Source organism: Euphorbia lathyris, chromosome 1 (assembly GCF_963576675.1).
Source record: "Euphorbia lathyris chromosome 1, ddEupLath1.1, whole genome shotgun sequence".
NCBI classification, from domain to species: Eukaryota; Viridiplantae; Streptophyta; class Magnoliopsida; order Malpighiales; family Euphorbiaceae; genus Euphorbia; species Euphorbia lathyris.
The window spans coordinates 126121354-126143673 of NC_088910.1; the positions used below are offsets into that span (position 1 = coordinate 126121354).

The 22320-nt window shown below is 37.6% G+C and overlaps 1 pseudogene; it reads left to right on the forward strand.

Moving 5' to 3' along the window:
• The first annotated feature begins 4666 nt into the window (after positions 1–4666).
• Positions 4667–5676, forward strand: LOC136214931 (exosome complex component RRP4 homolog; annotated as a pseudogene).
• Positions 5677–22320: the final 16644 nt, after the last annotated feature.

A 22320-nucleotide genomic window follows, 5' to 3' on the forward strand; every position in this document is an offset into this window, starting at 1 on the left:
ATTTAATAATCTGATTTAGTTGTAATTTTTATAGTTAATTATAATATTGATAGAGGAAACCTTGAATTTACACCTAAAATTGGAAGCTTAATAGTTATAGTACAGAATAGCATAATATTACTTCAATCACAGAACAAAATTCAAAATAAGATTTGTCATAACTATAAATTCTATAGTATATGCTTTTCTACGTAGTTTCTTCATTAAAAATCAAGTTTAATTTTATGGATTTTTAAAAACTGACAAAAATTAGTCAACAAATTTCATCAAAAGAAATAAAATTTAGGTTTAATGCATATATACACCCTTGAACTTGGCATGTTTTGCCTATTGGCACCCTGAACTTTTAAAATAACCTATCACACATATATAGTTGGCTTTAAAAACCTATTGCACACCTATAATTGGCTTTAAAAATCTATTACACACCTATAGTTGGCTCATTCGGACCTCCTACATACAAAATCGTTGATCTTTCGTCTTTAAAAAACGAGGTGGTATGCGTGTTACAAAAAAAAAGAAAAGCGCGGGAGTTCGTTCAGTATGTCACCAGGGGCGGAGCCAGAGGGGGCGGGGAGGGTCGGCCGACCCTCCGGCCCCGCCGGAAAACCCCAGAGAGGGTTTTCCTCTCTGGCTCCGCCAGGAGCCACCATGGCTGGAGCCCCTCCGGCCATGGCGGCTGCTTCAATCCCAGAAGATATACTGCAATTTTTGGGTAAGGGAAATCGATAAGAGGAAAACTATGGCTTCAATAGAGAGTAAGTTTGAGAGGTAGAAAAATGATGGAGAAGAAAAGAATATGGAAGAAGAAGAAAAGAAGGATTCCATATTTTTTTAATTAATTCTCTGTTGTACTTTCCTTGGAATTTACTTTTTAAAGGCGAAATACAATTCCCAATAAGTTAAAATTTATTGTTTTTCTTTTTTATCTTTTAATTTAACTTGTTTAAAAATAAATAACACTTAAAAAAATGAGTTTTCAATACTAAAAGAAAATTAAAGAAAATTTATATAAAAATTGAGATTTAAAAATTATATCTACCTAATTGTAATTTAAATTATATCAAATTAAATCAATTATTCTTTTTAATATATTTTGGAATAAAGTGTAAAAATACTTTTAATGTTAACTGTCACGAGCAATTTTACCCCCAACGTTTAAAATGATGTAATTTTGTCCCTAACATTGGCAGTCAATAGCAATTTTACCTCTAATATTAGTAATTTGGGTCAATTTTAAACATTATTATAAAATATAGATATTTTATTCCTTATTCTGCACAAATTGCATATCACTTTGTTTAAAAAAAAATTCATATTTTCTATGATTTAATAATTGAGTTGAAGATTAATATCTATAAGTTCGGAGAAATATTTTGAATTTTTTTGTCAAACTCGTATAATAGACATTATATTTTTAAAATTTTTGATTTTTTTTGTCCTACTCATACAATAAACAGCATTTTCAGCGATTTTTTTCCTACCTACACTAAAGCCCCTCCGAACATTCGGTGCTGGCTCCGCCACTGTATGTCACCTCATCCGTCAAAGATGAAAAATCAATGATTTTGTGTGTAGAATGTCCGAATGGGCCAACTATAGGTGTGTGATGGGTTTTTAAAGCCAACTATATGTGTTAGATAGGTTTTTAAAACCAACTATAGATATGTGATAGGTTATTTTAAAAGTTCAGGGTGCTATTAGGCAAAACTTGCCAAATTTAGGTATTTATATGCATTAAGCCTAAAATTTAGCTAGTATTTATAATTTTATTATACCATGAAAACATAATTAAAACGTTTTATATGAGAGCCATAACTTATTTGTTTGTAAATAATAAAAATATATATATATATATATATATATTTGGATTCCTTAAACTTCGTCTGTTATGATGACGTGGGTTGTGACGACAATGTTAAAAATCTGGAACAGAAAATAACAGGACAGGACCAAGATCAACAATATTTGATGTTTGGTGATATAATAGACTATATAATATTAGTAAATAAATTGTACAATATACGAATTAGGTAGCTGATGTTTATGTTTGCATGAGAAAAATTCTTTTTGTCAAAAACTATATGTCGTCTTTCTAACGGTTGTAGATACTAATAAATATCATTTTAGAATCCTACCCATTAATTTATCGGTATGGTAGGATCGGGTAACGAACTCAAATCTAAATTACCCTAAGCAAAGTTAAAATAAAATATAAAAGACGTCCAATCATGCCTACATCTTGATTAGTGGTGATCGGATTCTAACACATAGGCTTATTTAAGCGAGACCTTACCACATTAAAAGAAAAAGAAGCACAATGGAAGAAAGCGAGAGAGTACGGGGATACAGAAGTTATTGGAATCAATCATAATTAAAATCAGGTTTAACCAGTAGAATGCTTTAGAGAATTAACAATGAACATTAATTTAATTTAATTCCAATAATGCGATTTAATTCTCTAGGAACCACTATTTAAAGTTTTTTTTGAAAGGAAACCACTATTTAAAGTTGTTCATTTTAAGTTGTTTGTTTTAAAAATTGATCATATTGAGCATTAATTTCTTATTTCTTATTTATATTGTTTGAATTTATAATAGACTGACCTCATGGAGTAAAGAAACACTTCACTCTTTATTTAAAGTTTCATCTATCCATTAAATGTTTAGCCTTCAAGTTAACATAGAATAACAAATTAATTCATGGAATAGGTGTATGTTTTCCACGAAAGAAAAGTACTTGTATCATAATTATATCAGGTAACCCTAATTTGTTGTAGAATATATTATTCCTGTGGCTAAATGGAAATGTGCCACGAATTTTGAATTCCCTTCACATGATTCGTGACACAAGTGATGATTTCTTATAGTGAAATATTTATTTTTTCAAAGTGATCTTTTGGGTTACCAAACAATGTCTCAATCTTTCATACATAATAGTCAATGATATTTTCATGTGAAAAATGAGAAAGTACCTCATGGAACGTTTTTTTTTTTTGCTTAATTAATTCAAATTTTATTTTATTTGATGAAAAATTAATCTTAGTGAAGTTATTTGCGTCAATCACAATTAAGACCAATGTAACCATTAGAAGAAAGAAAAATCCCCACCAGACCCAGATGTGATTCGAACTCATGACCTCCATACTCATAGGTAAGCTCTCAACCACTAGGCTAAGAGCTTCACTACAATCAGATAATTCACACTTTATTTAAACTTCATCTATCTACTAAATGTTTAAGCTTCAACTTAATAAAGAATAACAAATTAAATTATCATTTTTTCCAACAAATATTTTTGTTTTCTTCTTCTCTCTTTATATGAGTTATGAGAATATTTGTCTATACTAACTTGTTGATTGAGTTTGAATATTGATTCTCTACCAAGCTCATTACATTCGTGTCTTGCAGATTAAGGAATGAAAATTCACATTTGTTGATAACCCATATGGAAAAGAATAATAAAGGTAAAATTTTGACTTAGTTTAATGAACCCCATTAAGCATAGGATTTAAAGATGATGATCCATTAGAATGAAATTGGTGATAAAAAAATGAAAATCTAATTAATTAAATGATGGGGGTGATGATTTTACAGGAATCCCTCTTTCGTGGTTGAAGAATTGTGAGATGAAAACATTAGAAAAATCGGTACTCATATCCAAATGCTCAAAACTATAGATCATCATCAACCGTTTTCATGATAACAATTTTTCTATAGTTTTCATCTAATAACTCCTCAGCCATGAAAGAGGGATTGATGTATGAATCATTGCCTTAATCATCAAATCAATTAGAGATGCGATAGTAAAGAATTCTAATACATTATGTGTCGCTTGGATAATATCATCGTAATTAAATCAAAAATCTCATCATTTTTTCATTCATATTACATGCACGTGATGTTCTTTATTCACTAAATTTGCTTTAGGATCTGCGTATATGACATATATGCGATAAAGTATAAAAAGAATTTTTATTATAAAATTATTTACATGTATTATGGTATAAAATGGTAATTAAAGGGCGGCCCGGTCGCATTACGCGTCCCCGCTGAGCGAGGGTCCGGGGAGGGGTCCCACCACAAGGGTGTATTGGGGGCAAGCCTTCCCTTGCCAATTTAATTGGCAAGAGGCCCGCTCCTAAGACTCGAACCCGTGACCTCTGGTCACACGGCAACAACGTTTTACCGTTGCGCCAAGGCTCGCCCTCTATAAAATGGCAATTAAATATGAAATAAAATTTCATATCAATTTTTGTTTCCTTTATTCAAAATTGTATGTAGAACATAGGCTCGATGTTATTTATTTACTGAAATTCTTAAGCATAATCGTATTTAGAATGTACGTAGAAACTACGCTCCTATGTGGCAAAATTTGTGGCATAAGTGTATGTTTGTCCCGAAAAATAATACTCGTGGCATAATTCATGGCATATGCGTATGTTTTCCACCAAAAAAAAGTACTTGTATCATAATTATGTCACGTAACCATAATTTGTTGCACAATATATTATTCTAGTGGTTAAATGGAAATATTCCACAACTTTGATAGAATATATCAAACAATGTCTCAATCTGTTATATATAATAATTAATGATATTTTAATGTGAAAAATGAGAAAGTATTTGATGGAATGGTTTCCCTTAATTAATTCATATTTTATTTTGAAGAAGAAGAGCAAAAGATGAGAGAAATACAATTACCGTTGAATCAAACACAAAAGACAAGACTGCAAAGAGCTCTGCAACAACTCGAGTCTTTGTATTCTAAAGTCCATTCCGATGCTTCAGTCACCGTCGCTGATACTATCCCCAATTAGCCTCGAGGACAACATTCTCAAAGGATATGGAACGATGGTACACAACGGTGAAGTGGTGGCATCATTTTGTGGAGTGGTGGAGCGTGTGAACATGCTAGTCTATGTCCGCTCACTGCGCTCTATGTACAAGCCAGAGATCGGAGATATCATTATTGAGCGTGTCGTTGAGGTTGCTGAGAAGCGTTGGAAATTGGAAATAAATTTCAGACAGGATGTTGTTTTAATGCTTTCTTCAACGAATTTGCCTGATGGTATTCAGAGGCGGCGAACTGCTGTAGATGAACTCAACATGCGTAATGTTTTTGAGGAGAATGCTGTTATATGTGCTGAAGTTCGTAACTTTCAGAATGATGGCAGTTTACAACTACAAGCAAGAAGTCAGAAGTATGGAAAGCTTGAAAAGGGTCAACTGCTGACAGTCCCTCCTTATCTAGTGAAAAGACAAAAACAACATTTCAATCATCTAGTAGAGTATGATGTGGAATTGATACTTGGATGCAATGGATTTATATGGGTTGGTGAGCATGTCGATGTCAGAGAAAATATGGTGGGGGATCAATTAAAACAAAATAGCAAATCCGACAGAGCTCCCATGAACATACCTCTGGAGAAAAGGCATCAAATATGCTGGATTGCAAATGCAGTTCGTGTTTTATCAACCTTAGGTTTCAATTTAACTTTAGAACTCATATTGGAAATCGTCAACTTGAGTAGCACGATGGCTCTTAGTATAAATAAGATGCTTGGGCCAGAGTTCCATGTTTTGGTTGCAGAGAAAGAAGCTGAACGACGCAGTTCATTGACAAAGAAGAAGCGATGATGTTGATTGCTTTTTGCGGACCAATAGTTTCAGGGTTTCGTAATTGTTGACGCTGAAAGTGTTATGCTTTTGTTGGAAAAAAAAGCTTAGAATAGTCAACAGTTGCATTTTTTCCCTTTTTTCTTTGTTGTTTGTTTGAGCATCTGGTGTAGGACTATAATTGCGTATCTCCATTCATTTGTTATTTTGTTTCGGTGAGTGAAGATTTTCATATTCATATTTTATTTCACTTGATGAAAAATTAATCTTACAAAAGTTATTGGAGTCAATCACAATTAAGATCAGTTTAACCACTAGAATGTTTTAAAGAATTAACAATGAATATTAATTCCATTTAATTTTAATAATGCGATTTAATTCTCTAGAAATCACTATTTAAAGTTGTTCACTTTGAGTTGTTTGTTTTAAAAATTGATCACTTTGAACATTAATTTTTTATTTTTTATTTATCTTTTTTGAATTTATAATATACTGACCTCATGGAGTAAAGAAACACTTCACTCTTTATTTAAAGTTTCATCTATCCATTAAATGTTTAGACTTCAAGTTAACAAAGAATAACGAATTAATTCATGGAATAGGTGTATGTTTTTCACGAAAGAAAAGTACTTGTATCATAATTATATCATGTAGCCATAATTTGTTGTAGAATATATTATTCCCGTGGCTAAATGGAAATGTGCCACGAATTTTGAATTCCCTTCGCATGATTCGTGCACAAGTTAACAAACAATATCTCAATCTTTCATATATAATAGTCAATGATATTTTCATGTGAAAAATGAGAAAGTACTTGATGAAACGTTTTTTGCTTAATTAATTCAAATTTTATTTCACTTGATGAAAAATTAATCATAATGAAGTTATTTGCGTCAATCACAATTAAGACCAATGTAACCATTAGAATGTTTTAAAGAATTAACAATGAACATTAATTCCATTTAATTCCAATACTGCGATTTAATTCTCTAGTAACCACTATTTAAAGTTATTAATCACTTTGAGCTGTTTGTTTTAAAAATTGATAACTTTGAGCTTTAATTTCTCATTTATTATTTATCTGTTTTCAATTTATAACATACGTTTAGAAGGACCTCATGGAGTAAACAAACAATTCACTCTTTATTTAAAGCTTCATTTATCCATTAAATGTTTAAGCTTCAAGTTAACAAAGAATAACAAATTAAATTATCATTTTTTCGAACAAATATTTGTGTCTTCTTCTTCTCTCTTTATATGAGTTATGAGAACATTCCCAGAATTGGAAGAAGTGGGGTATGTTCGCCCAAACATAACGAGGGAAAGCACTGTGCAGATCCCTGAGGTGGGATCTTCCTTTACCATTGCCAACGCTTTGCATAATTTGCAGAAGTCAATAGAAAACATGACCAAACTGATGATCGAGGGTTTTTTCACAGTAGAAGACTGTAGAAACCCCAGTAGGAACCAGGAGGGCTCACGTCGAGACAAACAAAGTTCCTTTCTCCTGCTAAGGGGAAAGAGGACGTAATGATCCTGGAAGAAGCTAAGGGGTAACCTGAGAAATATCAAATACCACCACTGAGAGAAGATTGTAGCCAGAAAGGTACAAGTAGTGGAGGTAAAAATCCTGCCGAAGCTAGAGTTAATCAACCTGTTACACCAGTTGTTCATCTCCAGGCTCATACTAATGTACAAACTGGACCCTAGTTTTACAACCGTGAGGATTACATGTTGGTCCCATGTGATTAGTTCCAAGGGGGGGGGGGGTTAGGAACGAATATAACTTTTTCGTTTAATAATGCTGACTTAATCAATTCTTTAAATTACTTAACTCAAATTTTAGTCAGCACGGCCGAGAGATGTAAGACAACTTTAGTCAGAGGCTGACTAGAACCATTTTACTTGTGAGTTGGGAATTAACCCTTAAGGTCAGCTTCCAACTCAGCACTCTAATTACTCAGTGTCAGCTTATACAATTTATATCCTGAGTAATTTTAAGCAAACAACACATACATATATATTGAGAGAAAGGATTAGAAACTACTCAGCAAGATTTATCCTGGTTCGGCCTCACCGCCTACGTCCAGTCCCTAGAGTCCTTCCGGGCTTTTTCAATCCAATACTGAGCTCTTTAAAGGTAGAGCACAAACCGTTTACAAGGCAGTTGAATATGCAAGAGTACCTTCCTCTATTCGTCTACTCAACTCCTACTGAGCGCTATAACCGAACACTCATATTTTTTTCTACCGCTGAGTACTAAAACCGAGTACTCAGCACCACTCTCTCAATCTTTTACAATTGATACAAATCTGTTCTTTCTAGATGAAGAACACTTTAGATGAATACAAATTCAATCTAGCTTTTACACAGAGATAGAAATTTGGTGTAAGATCTTCTTTCTTGTTTGAATGTGTTTTGTATGTATATTCTTTTTCTCTTTGTATTTCGGCAAAGGATCCAAGAGATGGTTTTGTCCTTTTATAGTTGATTCTGAAGCTCTAATCATTTGAATCTGGAAGTATCCGTTGGATTCAAACGGCTCTCTTGTGTCACACGCTTGGTCAGCATTCAGAATGTGCAGGCCAATCCTGTCGTCTGAAATTAGCAGGCGCCAAGCTTGTCTTCTTCTTACAGGTTTGTCTTCTAGTGCCAGTTTCGTCTTTTAGCCAAATGCCAGTTGACCCTGTGCATAATTCCAACGCTTCTGTTATTGGTGCAGACAGTTGTCGGATCTTGTCTTTTAGCAAACGGATCATTCGCACTGTCCTGAAGAACACTCAGCTTGACTTTAATAGTCGTTGTCTTTGAACTTAGTCTCTGACGACACTGACTTGCATTCTACTCAGCTTCCGTGGTCAGCTTTGTCTGCAAGCTTTAGTTTAGAGGAAGACTTCTCTTCTTTGATACTGAGTTGTGTTCTACTCAGCTTCTATGTCCAGCTTCGTCTTTAATCATTTGTTCTGAAGAAGACTTTTCTTCTATTATGCTGAGTCGAGTTATACTCAGCTTCTGTGGCTCATGCTGACTTCATTCTGTCGTACTTTTTATTTCTGTTCACTTAAAATTATACTCAACATTGAACAAACACATTAGTACAATTAAATCAAAGCACTTAAATTTAATTGCCCCTTAATCATGGATTAACTTTAAATAATTTTGTCAAATAAAAAATCATGTGGAAAGGTGTTTCAACAAACTCCCCCGTTTTGATGTTGGCAAAAATATTTAATTATGGAACTCAGCATCGAGATTCCCAATGATTGAATCACCTTTCATACTTCTGAAATTTCTCCCCCGTAAGGGTTGCATCTGTTGACTTAAATTGACTCTAAACTTTCTAAGATTTAATCGAGTAAAAAAAATAAGACATGCTTATACTGACTTAGTTCAATTCTAGACCTTCCAAGATCTAATTCAGATGAGCCTAGGTCAGTTTTCAGAAGCGTTTTAATGCTTGGAACATATTGTCGTTACTCAGTGTGACACATATGTATTAGAGTTATTGTATGGGTATCAGATTTATATGTGCTGAGTATATTTTACTTGTATTTTCCTTATGTTCACAAGATTTTTGCTTTGTTCAATGTTTAGATTAAGTATGACAGATCAGCATAGAATTATATTAGGTAAGCATCGCATATAAATAAGTCAGTTTGAAAAGAGACAATGCTTATATAGATAGTCAGCAACAACAAAAATAGAACATGTCAAAGGTTACAAGTCTAGGACTATTCCTAATCTATCTTCGTATGTTGACTTGAAGTTTGCCTTTGCCTTTGGCAGTTCTTGGTTGCTGACTTGGATTTCTTGGGTCAGCAGAAGTTAAACCATACTTCTGCTGAGTCCCATCAGCGCGTTCTTTCTCCCCCGTTTTGCTAAGATCCGATGAAGGAGGAGTAAATGTCCCGTGAAGAACAGCACGAGTCAGTTTTGATGAGTACATTTGGAGTTAACTCGTACTCTCCTGAAGACCATCGAAGACTTCCATGCCATCATCCAGAGTGGAAGCGGGGATCCTAATAGTGGCACTGAGCATCCTTAAGAGATACTCCTGTGATTTCCCGATCCAAGTGATAGAGTCTGTCAGCTTAGCATAAGATTGATGGTACATTTTGAGCAACGCAGCATCATAGAACTGACGTTGAGCGTTGGTATGCCGAACTTGCACAAATGTAGACTGACTGTACTTCAGAATCTCATTAGTCTTCACTTGGTCAGTGTCCATTTCCTCTTTACTCAAATTGAGTAGACGAACGGCTTCACTAATTTGCTCGATGGAACACTGGGAGGAGGAGGAGATCAGTTCACGAGCTCCGGTCAGCTCAAAAGTTAGCTGGGTAAAAAGTTGATTAACCTCAGTAGAGGTTGCATAGATTGAGTTTGCAGCTGATAAAGTATTGAGTTGGCCCTGGATAGAATTCATATGATGGACCATTGTCAGCTGGAGTTCAGCCAGCTTCACTATTGATTCTTGCTTGGGTTGTTGAGATTGAAAGGATGTCATGACACTCAGTAAGTCCTTGAGACCCTTGATTTCAGTTAAAAGTTGAGTGACAGAGGAAAGTTGTGTTGGCTCAACATGGGCAGACCCAGCAGCATCGGCATTGGTTTGATGAATATCCTGAAGTAAGGCTTGAGCTGAGTCAATGATTCATCGTCCAGACTCAGTAGCATGCAAGTAAGCATAGGATTCATCATTTTGTGGTTCAGAGGCCGGAATTGGAATATCACCGAATGGAGAAGGAGTTTGGTGTTGTCCAGAAGCAAATGTTCCAGCTTGGTCAGCAGTGGGGATTTTATTCAGATCACCAGAAGGAACTGAAAAGTTATCATTCTGCGATAAAGGAGTAGAAAGAGGTGGATCGGCAGAGATATTGACCTGCTCGGAGTCAGTCTGAAGCTGATTAGTTTCAGAAGGTTGAGGTAGTTCAGTGCTGACCTGAGAAGGATTTTCCTTTGCTAACTCTTTGTCTTGAGTAGCAGGAACTTCGAGCACGTGCTCGGCAGAAACAGGACCTTGAGGAGCTTTGGGGTCGGCTTGTTCCTCAGCTTGAGAAATAGAGGCTTGCTTTTCCTTAAGTTGATCTGGGGTTGGCTCAATGACGGTGGAGAAGAATGGAAACTGGAGTTTGGTGAGGTCAGTTATTGGTTCCCTTAGAGGAGAATCATCCAGAAGGTCAATGACTGGAGATTTTTGAGTCTTTCGTTTGAGCCGTTTGCCTGTGCTGTTCTTATTTGTTGGAGGAGAGGGATCAGCAGCAATGGAGTCAAGGGACTCAGAGGCTGAGTTAATACCAAGGTCGGCATCAAGGCCTTTACCACCTTGTCCTTCACTGGTGACTTTGCATTATGCTCAGCTTGGTCAGTTTCAACTTGTTCACTTTGCTCAGCAGCAATATTCACATTCGGCTCAACATCAACTGTTTTATTTTTCTCAGCAGCAACTGTCTCACTTTGCTCAGCAGAGCCTGTCTTATCAGCATGAAACCATCCTCCAATATCACCAAGTTCTTCTCCTTGGTTAGTAGGAGTTTTCTCAAGATCAATTTCTTGACTTCTCACAAAGTGTGAGTCTTCAGAGATTACGAAGTCAAGAGGAGGTGCATCAATTGGCTTTAACCCAGAAGTCTTCTTCTTCTTTTTCAAAGGTTGCTCAGGGGTTTCCTCACTTTTTTCCTCAGGCTCAACTTGCCTTTTCTCCGCTGACTTAGGTTCCCCTTTTTCTTGCTCAGCATCAGCTTTCTTCGCACTGGATATTATTCTCAGCTTTTTCGGAGCTGTGTTGACATCCTTTGCGGACAGGTCAACTTTTCGCTTCTTGCCTTGCCTTGTTCGGTCAGCGGGCTCTTTAGCAACTTTTTTTCCCTTTGTGGTTAGCGCATCCTATGCCGCTTCAACCATATTATCCCCTTCTTCGGGTTCTTCTTCAACCACAGCCCCCTTTCCTTTCTTAGACTTGATGGGTTGGTTGTATGCTAATCCGAACAGCAGTGCCGCTGTGATTTCCGTACCCCAAGTCTCAACTTCTTCGACCGTGCTCACCTGATGGTCCTCAAGAATTCTTGTGATAAGGGAGCCCAACCTGAGTTTCCCTGTGCTCCGTTGAAATGCACCGACAAGAAATACGGGCATGTTGAGCGGTTTGTAGGTCAGCATGTGCCAGATGAAGCACTGCTCGAAGTTGGAGGCTGATGAGGTGGAGTTGACTTTAGGGAATATGAAGTTGGTCAGGATGTAATGAGCCATTTTTTGATTCTGACCCATACACGTGCTGGCTATTTCACCTATGTGGGTTTTTGGCTTACAGAACTCAACAGGATAGTCAAGTTTGGCGTTTGTGGTCCTGAATTCTGTACCTTTGGCCGACAGCTTTAGCAGAGTTGCTAGATAGGATGGAGTAATCGTGATGTCCTTGCCTTTGACCTTGGTGACAAGATGGTCAGCGTTGTCCTCATCCACTCTGAGATTCGAATAGAATTCCTTTACTAACCGGGGGTAAGTTTTACCGGGGAGAGAGAAGAGTTCTGACCAGCCATTTTTGGAAATCCACTCACATAACGGTTTTTCAACTGGTACAAAGCTGGGAGAGAACCACCGGCAACGGAGTACTTCACAATTCTTTACACTGTTGTAAACCTGAAGAAATACCTTAGGTTGCTTCTTCTTCTGTTTCTTCGACGGAGTGGCCTGGTCAGCTTGGTTTTTGCTCGGAGTGGTAGCTTTAGATTGGTCATGCTGACCATCTCCTTGAGACTCAGTTGAGGTCTCTTCATAGTCCTGCTGAGCAGGGGAAGGAGGATTTTCATCGGAGCGGTTGTCGTCGTAACCGGCACCGGAGATATTTTGTGAATCGTCAAACATGATTCCTTGAGAAATTTTGAGAGGTTTTGGGATTTAAGAGAGAGGGAGATTGAATGCCAGGAATTTTGAATGTAAAGAGGTATGAGTGGGAATTCGTCCACTATTTATAGGAATGCTGAGTTGATCTGATAGGTCGGAATGGCGGTTTGGCATCGAGATGATCAATCGACTGGAATCCTGGCATTTATGACACATTCGGCGCATGTGATTTCTAATTATTGCTCTTACGTCATCCTAGGTGGCTATTTAATGTGCATGCTAGCATTTATTGTTTTTCACTGGCTTTTACTCAATATCTAGAATCTCAAGCATTTTTGTCTTTCTAAGTGCTCAGTTTTACGTAGAGGAAATATTCATGTGCTTAGTAACTCAGCTTAAGATAATCACTCAGTATGTATGTCTGCTCAGCATAGGGTGATATAATTCATATTTAGCTCAGCATGCAATAGTTACTAATTTAGCACAAATCACTCAGCATGGTAATCACTCAACATTCAATTTAAGCATAGAATTTTATTGAAGAGGATTAGACATACCGATAGCTTCCCTTAGTATGTTAAATTGCTCACGAGCCAAAGGCTTCGTAAAGATATCCGCAAGTTATTCATCTGTTGGTACGTAGGTCAGCTTGATCTCCCCTTTGAGTACATGATCTCTAATGAAGTGATGTCGAATGCTGACATGCTTCATCCTGCTGTGTTGGATTGGATTTTTGGACAAGTCAATAGCACTCTTGTTGTCGCATTTGACTTCGATTATGTCAGTTTGTACTCCATAATCCTCCAGCTATTGCTTAATCCATAGGACCTGGGCCACATAGCTTCCAACAGCAATGTACTCAGCTTCAGTTGTTGATAGGGCCACTGACGATTGCTTCTAGCTGAACCAAGATACTAGACAGCTTCCAAGGAAGTGACACCCTCCTGAAGTACTCTTATGCTCTAGCTTATCTCGTCCATAGTCAGCGTCAGTGTATCCAATGAGTGTGAAGTCATTTGTATTTGGATACCATAAACCTGCATTAACTGAGCTCTGTAAATATCTAAAAATTCTTTTTACAGCTATAAGGTGAGATTCTCTGGGGTCAGCTTGATATCTTGCACAGTAACATACTGAGTACTGAATGTCAGGCCTACTAGCAGTAAGATAAAGTAGAGAGCCAATCATACCTCGATATAACTTACTGTCTACTGACTTACCTTTCTCGTCAGCATAAAGGACAGTGTCAGTACCCATTGGGGTAGATATGGGCTTACATTCTTCCATATCGAATTTCTTCAACATTTCTTTGGCATACTTAGACCGACTGATGAAGATGCCGTTCTTTCCTTGCTTGATTTGTAGACCAAGGAAGAAGTTGAGTTCCCCCATCATTGACATGTCGAACTCAGTTTGCATCTGTTTACTAAATTCTTTGCACATAGATTCATCAGTAGCACTAAAGATTATATCATCTACGTAAATTTGTGCCAGCAGTGTATTTTTACCCTTTTTCTTAATGAGCAGAGTTGTGTCAGCGTTGCCTCTGACATAGTTCCTGGTCAGTGGGAAACTGGTCAACCTCTCGTACCAAGCACGTGGTGCTTGTTTCAGGCCGTACAGGGTCTTCTTGAGTTTATAAACGTGGGTTGGAAATTTTGGATCTTCAAACCCGGGAGGCTGACTAACATATACCTCTTTGTTTATAAATCCATTAAAAAAAGCACTTTTGACATCCATTTGATATAGTTTGAAGTTCATGAAACTAGCATATGCACACAATATTCGTATAGCCTCTAACCTAGCAACGGGAGCAAAGGTCTCACCATAGTCAATGCCTTCTTGCTGACTATAGCCTTGGGCTACGAATTGGGCTTTGTTCCTGACTACATTGCCTTGCTCATCTAGTTTGTTTCTAAAGACCCACTTAGTTCCTATGGTCTTTTGATTCCTAGGTTTTGGTACTAAATGCCATACCTCATTTCTCTTGAATTGATCAAGCTCTTCTTGCATAGCATTGATCCAGAATTCATCATGCTCAGCATCGGTGAAATTCTTTGGTTCATGGACTCAGACGAACGCAACATTGATTTCTTGTCATCAGGTTGTTCTCAGCAGCATCAAGAATGGACTTCTCCGAATGTCCTCTTGGAATTTTGATTTCTTTGGGTAATGTTGAGTTGTCAGTAGCTGGTGTTTCAACAATCTCTGCAGTTTTAGATTGGTCAGTAAAGGAAATTTTGGGTTCGCTTTTACCTTTGGTCAGCCCATGCGGTAATGACTCAGTGGCTCCATTTTGGTCAGCGGAAGCTGAGCTTGGGTCATCTTCGGCAGACTAACTTGATTTTCCTGCAGGGTGAGTTTCATCGAACTCTATATGGACAGACTCTTCTACAACTTGAGTTCGTTTATTGAACATCCTATATGCTTTACTGTTAGTTGAGTACCCTAGAAAGATCGCTTCATCAGCTTTAGAATCAAATTTGGCTAGGTCGTCTTTCGTATTGAGTATAAAGCATTTACAACCAAAGGCACGAAAGTATCCAATGTTGGGCTTTCGTCCTTTCCAAAGTTCGTAGGGGGTTTTCTTAAGAATAGGTCTAACTAAAGCCCTATTGAGTATATAGCATGCTGTGTTGACAGCTTCACCCCATAAATACTTTGGAAGCCTATTCTCACTCAGCATTGTCCTAGCTATTTCAACTAGAGTTCTGTTCTTCCTCTCAACTACCCCATTTTGTTGAGGAGTTCTAGGAGCAGAAAAACTATGGTCAATGCCGTTGACTTCACAGAATTCATCAAACTGTTGGTTTTTGAATTCTCCGCCATTATCACTGCGGATGTGAGCTAGTTTTAAATCTCTGTCATTTTCAAGTTTTCTTATCAATGTTGAAAACATCTCAAAGGCTTCATCCTTGCTACTCAGCAAGAGAACCCATGTATACCGAGAGAAATCATCTATAATGACTAAGGAAAATTTCTTACCGCCCAAGCTGAGTGGCTGGACATGTCCGAAAAGATCCAAATGTAGTAATTCCAATGGACGTTTGGTTGAGACAATATTTTTACTTTGAAAAGACTTTTTAGTTTGTTTACCTTGCTGACAAGCATTACATAATTGATCTTTCTCAAATCTAAGTTTGGGCAAACCCTCAACTAATTGTTTTCTTGCTAATTTGGTAAGGAGGTCCATGCTTACATGACCAAGTCTCCTATGTCATAGCCAAGAGTTGTCCTCCTTTGACACTAAGCATATCTTTTTCGAAAAATTCTTTTCTAAACTCAACATGTACACATTGTCAACACGAGGGGCAGTTAAAATCAAATCGTTCGTTTTTCTCTCGAGTATCCGACACTCAATGGCATTAAATACAACCTTTCTACAGCTGTCACACGGCTGAGCCACGCTCAATAGGTTATATTTGAGGCCGCTGGCTAAGGAGACTGACTCAATAGTAGGATTACCTCCGATAGTACCTGAACCTACTATCTTACCCTTCTTATTATCTCCAAAGCTTACACTTCCACCTCGTTTACGCTAAAGTGTGATGAATTGAGTTTCATCACCGGTCATATGCCTCGAGCATGCGCTGTTAATATACTAAAGCTTTGACTTCTCCACGCACCTCAGGCTCACCTGCATTTTGAACTATTCATCTTTAGGTACCCAATTCTTTTTGGGTCCTCGTTTGTTAGCATGAACAGGTGAAGCGTCATATTTTAATTTGTGACGACATATGTTTATGGTGTGGCCAGCTTTACTACAGAAGTCACAATAGGTTACCCTTTGAGGGTAATTTTGTTTCTGGTCAGCACCATTGTGCTGAGCATGCCAACATACCTTAGTAGTATGGCCTTTCTTTCCGCAGAAGTCGCATTGGACATTCCGCTGAGTATACCAACACACATCAATGGTGTGCCCTCTTTTCCCACAACAGTCACACTGACTGTTCTGCTGAGTGTACTGTCTGTGCTGACCAGTACCTTGAAACTCAGCATTGGGATAGAACCTTTTCTTAGCCAATGTACTCAGCTGGTTCTGTATGGTTGTGATGTCCTTTCTCAGCTTCTTAGAGTCTGATTGGACTTTAGAGACAAATTTATGCATTATTTTCAAATTTTCATCCTGTTTGGTGTTGTCCTGAAGTAGATATCGGAGATCACTCAGTTTGACCTCCTCAATCTCATCACATCGCCTGCTGAGTGCCTTTATTTTCTTATTACACTTTTTGGTCAGTGTATATAAATCACTCAAGGCATTTACCATTTCATTTCTAAGCAAAAAGAAGAGATGTTACCTCATTGGAGTGGTCTTCTTGGTCAGTGTCATCTGAGAGGTCAGCTTGCTTAGATTGGCATAGGTCAGCAGCTTCGTCAGCCATGAAACATATGTTCGTCGACTCAGTGGCATCAGCTTCTGATGAGGTTGACTCATCACTATCGCTCCACGTTGCCACCATAGCTTTTCTGCTACCTTCCTTATCTTTCTTCAGTGTGGGGCAGCTTGATTTAATATGCCCAGTTTGATGACATTCAAAGCATGTGACAGGCTTCGAGCTGTCCTTCTTGTATTTGCTGTCGCTGGGCTCAGCTTTGTATTTGTCGTTTCTTCTGAAAGACCTCTTGCTATTCTTGTCGTTCTTTCTGAACAGCTTCTTCATCTTTCTTGTGAACATGGCCATCTCCTCATCATCTGATGAGTCAGCTTCTGTTGAGTCAGCTTTCATGACAAGTGATTTTTGTTTCTTGTCTTCTAACTTCTCTTTAGCTTCAAAGTTTTTCATGGAGATCTCATGGGTCAGCAGAGATCCGATCAACTCATCATATTTGTATGTGGTCAAGTCCTGAGCTTCTTCCACATCTATCTTTTTAGCTTTCCAGCTCTTGGGTAGACTTCTCAATATTTTCTTCACCTGTTCTTCTTCTGTGAAGTTCTTGCCGAGTCTTTTCAGCTCATTTATGATGTTGGTGAATCTAGCGTTCATTTCAGAGATGTCCTCATTGTCATTCATCTCGAATAGCTCGTATAGTCTAATGTGTTGGTTCACCTTTGATTCCTTGACCTTGCTTGTACCTTCATAGGTCACTTCCAGCTTCTTCCATATTTCCTGTGCTGACTCACAACCTGAAATTTTGTTGTACTCTACAGCATCTAACGCACAGTGAAGCATATTGATAGCCGAAGCATTATTTTGCAATTTTCTAAGGTCATCCTCTGACCACTCAGTTTCACTCTTAACAACTTTTTCGTTGTCTACAGTTTTGTAAGGCACATATGGGCCTTGAACTATTGCAAGCCATGCACTCATGTTTGTAGCTTGAATAAAGTTTTTCATCATATTTTTCCAAAATGTATAGTTTGATCCGAAAAACAAGGGAGGCCGACTAATTGATAATCCCTCAGGGAGAATCTGTGTTGTTTGATTTCCTGGAAGGAAACGAGTGCTGTTCTCAGCCATTTAGGGATCAGCTCAAGATAGTTATATCTTTGAGTAATGAGCTACTGCGCTCTGATACCACTTGTTGGTCCCGTGTGATTAGTTCCATGGGGGGGGGTTAGAAACTAATATAACTTTTTCGTTTAATAATGCTGACTTAATCAATTCTTTAAATTACTTAGCTCAAATTTTAGTCAGCACGACCGAGAGATGTAAGACAGCTTTAGTCAGAGGCTGACTAGAACCGTTTTACTTGTGAGTTGGGAATTAACCCTTAAGGTCAGCTTCCAACTCAGCACTCTGATTACTCAGTGTCAGCTTATACAATTTATATCCTGAGTAATTTTAAGCAAACAGCACATACATATATATTGAGAGAAAGGATTAGAAATTACTAAGCAAGATTTATCCTGGTTCGGCCTCACCGCCTACGTCCAGTCCCCAGAGTCCTTCCGGGCTTTTTCAATCCAATACTGAGCTCTTTAAAGGTAGAGCACAAACCGTTTACAAGGCAGTTGAATATGCAAGAGTACCTTCCTCTATTCGTCTACTTAACTCCTACTGAGCGCTATAACCGAACACTCAGATTTTTTTCTACCGCTGAGTACTAAAACCGAGTACTCAACACCACTCTCTCAATCTTTTACAATTGATACAAATCTGTTCTTTCTAGATGAAGAACACTTTAGATGAATACAAATTCAATCTAGCTTTTACACAGAGATAGAAATTTGGTGTAAGATCTTCTTTCTTGTTTGAATGTGCTTTGTATGTATATTCTTTTTCTCTTTGTATTTCGGCAAAGGATCTAAGAGATGGTCTTGTCCTTTTATAGTTGATTCTGAAGCTCTAAGCATTTGAATCTGGAAGTATCCGTTGGATTCAAACGGCTCTCTTACGTCACATGCTTGGTCAGCATTCAGAATGTGCAGGCCAATCATGTCGTCTGAAATTAGCAGGCGCCAGGCTTGTCTTCTTCCTACAGGTTTGTCTTCTAGTGCCAGTTTCGTCTTTTAGCCAAATGCCAGTTGACCCATGCGTCTCGAAATTGAATCTGTGCATAATTCCAACGCTTCTGTTATTGGTGCAGACAGTTGTCGGATCTTGTCTTTTAGCAAACGGATGATTCGCGCTGTCCTGAAGAACACTCAGCTTGACTTTAATAGCCGTTGTCTTTGAACTTAGTCTCTGACGACACTGACTTGCATTCTACTCAGCTTCCGTGGTCAGCTTTGTCTGCAAGCTTTAGTTTAGAGGAAGATTTCTCTTCTTTGATACTGAGTTGTGTTCTACTCAGCTTCCTTGGCCAGCTTCATCTTTAATCATTTGTTCTAAAGAAGAATTTTCTTCTATTATGCTGAGTCGAGTTATACTCAGCTTCTGTGGCTCATGCTGACTTCATTCTGTCGTACTTTTTTATTTCTGTTCACTTAAAATTATACTCAACATTGAACAAACACATTAGTACAATTAAATCAAAGAACTTAAATTTAATTGCCCCTTAATCATGGATTAACTTTAAATAATTTTGTCAAATCAAAATCATGTGGAAAGGTGTTTCAACATTACATACCTCAAGACTCAGGGGGCATGACGTTTCGAGGAGGGGTAGTAGCCCGTGTGGTGTTTCTTTTGGTCCCCAATTTATTGTAGAACATAGTGAATAACTTATTTCTATTATTGCTAAGAGAGAGGTTGTGAAATAAATGTTAGGGGCCTCAAGTTGTGCTATTTTTGTTAACAACTCATGATTGGAAAAGACGTAAAGAGAATATCAGAATATGTGTTATTGTTATTGACTTTTGAATTCATTTAGGAGACTCTATTCTTAATTTTAATGATTACTATTGAATTTAGATATAATTTAATAATTATTTTTTGGGATAATTTTTAACAATTGATATTTCAATAATTAATGTACTATAAGTAAAATAAGTTTTGAGTTTTATAAAAATAAAAAAATTGATCGAATAAATGGAGGTCTGGGGCGGTAGAGACGGAAATAATGAGGGCTATGTAGGGGTTGTTGAATGTATAATTTGATATACAGGAATAATATGGAGATAGAGAGAGATAAGTAATAGCCACAATAATGTTTTGAATCACCTTAATGATTATGGATCTGAGGCCTTGTATTTATAATGAGACAATTGTAGTTTGTATAGGAATACAATACATAAGTATAAGAGTATTGAAACTCTACCTAGCTAGTGATATAGACAAATTGAGACTCTAACTAGATAGGAATCTATTTACAGGATAATAGTAACATTATCTCTAACACCCCCCCTCAAGCCGATGGCGGGTACGAAAAAAGAGTCGAGAGCGGAGAATCGTGAAGCGAGCAGGAGCTAGTGGCTTGGTGAGTATGTCTGCAACTTGATCATCAGTTGGAATGAATCGGACGCTGAGAAATCCATTTTGTACTTGTTCTCAAACAAAATGATAATCAAGCTCGATGTGCTTCATACGAGCATGGAATACTGGATTTGAAGTAAGATAGATTGCCCCAACATTGTCACACCATAATTGAACCGGGGTGGATAAAGGGAAGACCAGATTCGAGAGAAGTGATTTGAACCATAGCAGCTCTACCGTGGCATTTGCCACTGCCTTGTATTCACTCTCAGTGGAGGATCTGACTATTATTGGTTGCTTGCGAGTCTGCCATGATACAATGCTAGATCCAAGGTAGACACAGAAGGCACCCATAGATCTTCTATCATCAGGACACCCTCCCTAATCGCTATCTGAGTAACAATAAATGTGATCTAGTGGTTTGATAGACATGACTATCCCAAAATCGGATGTGCCTTGAATGTAGCGTAAGACTCTCTTGACTCCTTTCCAATGTTCATCAGTTGGACAGTGTTGGAACTGGCATAGTTTGTTAACTGCAAATGCAATGTCAGGACGAGTGAATGTTAAATATTGAAGTGCTCCCACAATGCTTCGGTATTCATCTTCAGAGGGTAAACTGATGCCGAGCTCTTTGAAAAGCGTTGGTGTGGTGGCCATTGGAGTCAATGTAGGTTTGGAGTCAATCATCTTCACTCTGTCTAGGATGTCAGCCACATACTTGGCCTGACACAGGTGAATGCCATCTTTCTCATATCTTATCTCAATTCCCAGAAAGTATTCTGCCTTGCCAAGGTTACGAATGGGAAACTCCTATTCAATGGCTGCAATTGTGTTAGTGATATGTGCAGGGTGGTTACCTGTTATGAGGATATCATCAACATAGCACAAAATGTAGGTCTTTTCAGTGTCGGTGCATCTGATGAAAAGAGAGTTGTCAACTTGTGACATCTTGTACCTAAGTGAGAAGAGGAATGTTCGAAGCCGTGTGAACCATTCTCATGGTGCTTGCTTTAACCCATAAAGACTCTTTTTGAGAAGACAGACATGATCCAGTCGGTCACTGTTGTTAAGCCCAAAATATACCTAAAATACCATCTATATTTACATCAGTTTTACTATGAATTTGTGTTGTTTATATCTATTTAGAGTACTTTTACGTCCGAATATGTTTCTTTCATGCAAGGTACCTAAATATTTGGTAAAATCCAAATAGGAACGAAAAGAGATCAGAAACGAAGGAAAAACCCTACGAAAAGAGTCAAAGACGAAGAAAATCAAACGCACCGAAACGAAGACGAGAAACGAAGTCAAAGACGGGGAATAATCATCCGTGTCGCGACCGAGATTCCCTATTCTCGGTCGCGACACGCATCGCCTAGTCACTTCTCCTCTTGCGTCCGAAGACTGAAATTTTACTTCCCTAATCTCGGTAACATCAGATTTTCTGTCAGCACAATATACACATGTTCGTTTTCAAAGAAACGCGTCCGTTTGATTGGATAGAAACGTCTCTTCACAGCAGACACGTCCCCTAGACACGACTCTTCAACATTTATAAATAAAGAGTTGATTCACAGTTGAAGAGATTAATTGAGAGTTAAGATTTAGTACAGAATTTATGCAGAAATTCTGAGTCAAAAACGATTCAGAGTTAGAAGTTCGATTTTGTAAAAACGATATGATGTACACACATTGTTTACTCATTAATTACAAACACAGTAGCATTTAGATTTAGATTAAGATCAGTTCAAACTAGTTTACATTTTGGTAGTAGAAGAACCATCTCTATTCCGAAGATTCAGCGAGAAGATTAAGTAGCGGATTCGACCCCGGAGCCTGACAAACTCTAACGAGGTTTGAGGAAAGGATTGACGACCCGGAACTCTCATGTCGTTTTGAATGCTTCCATGCTTTTTATTCTCTGTAAACTTGTATCAAATTCACACTTCATCTAATAAAGTTCATGCAATTCAATATAATTTTATGTAGCACTTCTGTAAATGATCCGAAGTGAGTTCTGGTGTTTTCATTAAAACGTAGTTAAATTCAATATCTTTACA